Genomic DNA, 2,814 nt, shown 5'->3' with positions numbered 1-2,814 from the left:
TTGGGGCAAAGAATAGCAACTTTATTTAGAAAGCCAGCAGATGGAGAAGATGGTGGACTAGTGTCCCAAAGAACCGTCTTGCCTGTGGTAGAATTTAGGCTTCTTTTATACTAAAAGGGGAGGGAGTAAAGTCACACGTTTTCTGGTTCTGGTCAGTCTCTGGAGGGGATGTGCTAATTTCTTCCTTCCTGTAGTCATTCACAGTTGGGCCTGGTCAGGATGTTTCCCGTGAGCTAAACAAAAGTATTTTAGCTTAATGCTCATTACCTGGGAGGCAGGTTTCCCAGAGATGCACCATTATGTATAATTTATGCTATAGGCAACATCCCTTTAGTGATTAACTTGTAAAATAATACAAAGGTTCTTGCCTATTACGTTAATAATGCCTTGGCTCCTGTCTTTGATTAGGTGCTTCATTCTCAAGCCTACAGCATGAGAGGTATGAAACAGGTAAGACAGTCATTGAAGGAAAAGATTTCTCTGTCTGGTAGTGAGTTGCTTGTTTCTAATCAGCTTCAGGAATGAAATAAATGGGATAATTTGTACAAAAATCTTCCAGCTTCTCTCTCTTTCCTTTATAAATGTTCTGCCTTGCTTGAAGCAATCTATCTTCCAAGTGATGCCATTCTCAAATTTGGTATTTCAAGAATATTCTTTAGGGGGGCTTCCCTGGTGGTGCAGTGGTTGGGGGTCTGCCTCCCAGTGCGGGGGACGCTGGTTCAGGCCCTGGTCTGGGAGGATCCCACGTGCCGCGGAGCGACTGGGCCCGTGTGCCGCAGCTGCTGGGCCTGAGTGCTGCACCTACTGGGCCCATGCGCCTGGAGCCCATGCTCCAGAACGGGAGAGGCCACCGCAATGAGAGGCCTGTGCACTGCAGCGGGGAGTGGCCCCCGCTCACCGCGACTGGAGGAAGCCCGTGTGCAGCAATGAAGACCCAGAGCAACCAAAAATGAATAAATGAATTTATATATAAAAAAAAAGAATATTCTTTAGCTCACATGCTAGGATGAGAGTTTTCAGTGTTTAAATCTGTGAATTTATATCATTTTATTTCCAGAAAAAATTTTTATTTCCAGAAGAAATTTACAACCTAAATAATGGTAAAAGAAATTCCAAGCGATATGACTGTAGTTTTCATAACTTACTAAATCCTTTAAAAATAGCCGTCCTTAACATGTCAGTTTTTTTTTTTAATGAATCTGACTTTTGGGTGCAGTTTTAGTCACAGTACATTCATTGATAATTTCTGCCCTTTAGTTATAAGGTAAGAGAAGCCCAGAGAAGCCTTCTAAAATGTCAGTAAAACAATTAAATATGGCATTTAAAGGATCCATATTTGATTAGAGAATGAAACTCTAATAATTCTTCATTAGAATATTCCCTTTTTTTCCAAATGATGTTAGTTGTAACGAAATATTATGAAAATAATTCTGTAAATAGTGTTTTCTGAAGATACACATCAGCCTTATATCATAAAATTGTTGACACCATTTAAAAATATGGTGTATATAAATTTAATTATGTAAAATCATTGGAAGTCATAGAATTGGAAATAGTTTGTGATTGGATTCTATATCTCCTGTGAAGGGGAAAAAAAGATAAATAAACATAAATTTAAAAGGCACCCTGATCAAGCCAACTGCCCGTTTCATTTCTCATTCCATGACTCTTAACCCTGGACTACTTCTGCTTTTCCATGCTGCCAAGCCTGCTTCGACCTGACTGTAGAGTTCAGGTCCAAGCCTGTCTCTGATGAAGTACCTGAGCCTCTTCTCCAAAGCTCCCTGCAAGGCCCTAGTGCTTCAAGATGGTATATACAAATTTAATTATGTAAAATCATTGGAAGCCATGGAATTGGAAATAGTTTGTGATTGGGTTCTATGTCTCCTGTGAAGGGGAAAAAGAGATAAACATAAATTTAAAAGGCACCCTGCTCAAGCCTACTGCCCATTTCATTTCTCATTCCATGACTCTTAACCCTGGACTACTTCTGCTTTTCCATGCTACCAAGCCTGCCTCGACCTGACTGTAGAGTTCAGGTCCAAGCCTGTCTCTGATAAAGTACCTGAGCCTCTTCTCCAAAGCTCCCTGCAAGGCCCTAGTGCTTCAAGCTTTTTCTCTCTTACAAAGTCCAGAGGCTCTCCCAAGTATGAACTTACAACTCTAGGCCCAGGCTGATAACACTTCTGTCCTGCTCCTTATAAATCCATATCACATGGTTGTGTGTTGGGGCCTCTTTGTCCCTCCCACCCCCCTTTTTTTTTCCTGAGAAGGAACTGGGAAAGTAGGTTTGGTATCCTATTTTCTTGGCTTTTGTGAGAAGCCATCCCTGGAGTACAAATTAGAATCATGCTTCCCTAAGCCATTTCTTGACCTCCCTATTTAGAATTAACCCCCTCAAAACTTTAATCATACTCGCAGCACTCTATCTCCTTTTCAGCTTTATTTTCCTCCCTAATATTCATCACTGACTAGAATGCAAAATATTCTACTTCTATATTTGTCTATAGTTTGTATTTTTTCCACTAGAATGTAAATTGCAGGAGATCAGGGCTTTTGTCTATCTCGTTCATTGCTGTCTCCCTGACACCTTGAGACATGATACACCATAGGTACTAAACAGTTATTGAATACCTGAATACGTAAAAGATCGAATGAACAAATTCTGGAGGACAGGGTTCAGACCTGGTAATAGGGTTCAAATCTGTGGCTTTCTAGCAGCTGGCTTCATGAGAAATAAGATGAAGGTCATTTCCATGCATGGCTATTATTTATGTTCCATTCATTTATCCATTCATTTAACGACAAATGTTT

The sequence above is a fragment of the Neophocaena asiaeorientalis genome, unplaced genomic scaffold (genome assembly GCF_003031525.2).
Source record: "Neophocaena asiaeorientalis asiaeorientalis breed wild unplaced genomic scaffold, Neophocaena_asiaeorientalis_V1.1 scaffold653, whole genome shotgun sequence".
Lineage (NCBI taxonomy): Eukaryota > Metazoa > Chordata > Mammalia > Artiodactyla > Phocoenidae > Neophocaena > Neophocaena asiaeorientalis.
This window is presented reverse-complemented; position numbering follows the sequence as displayed.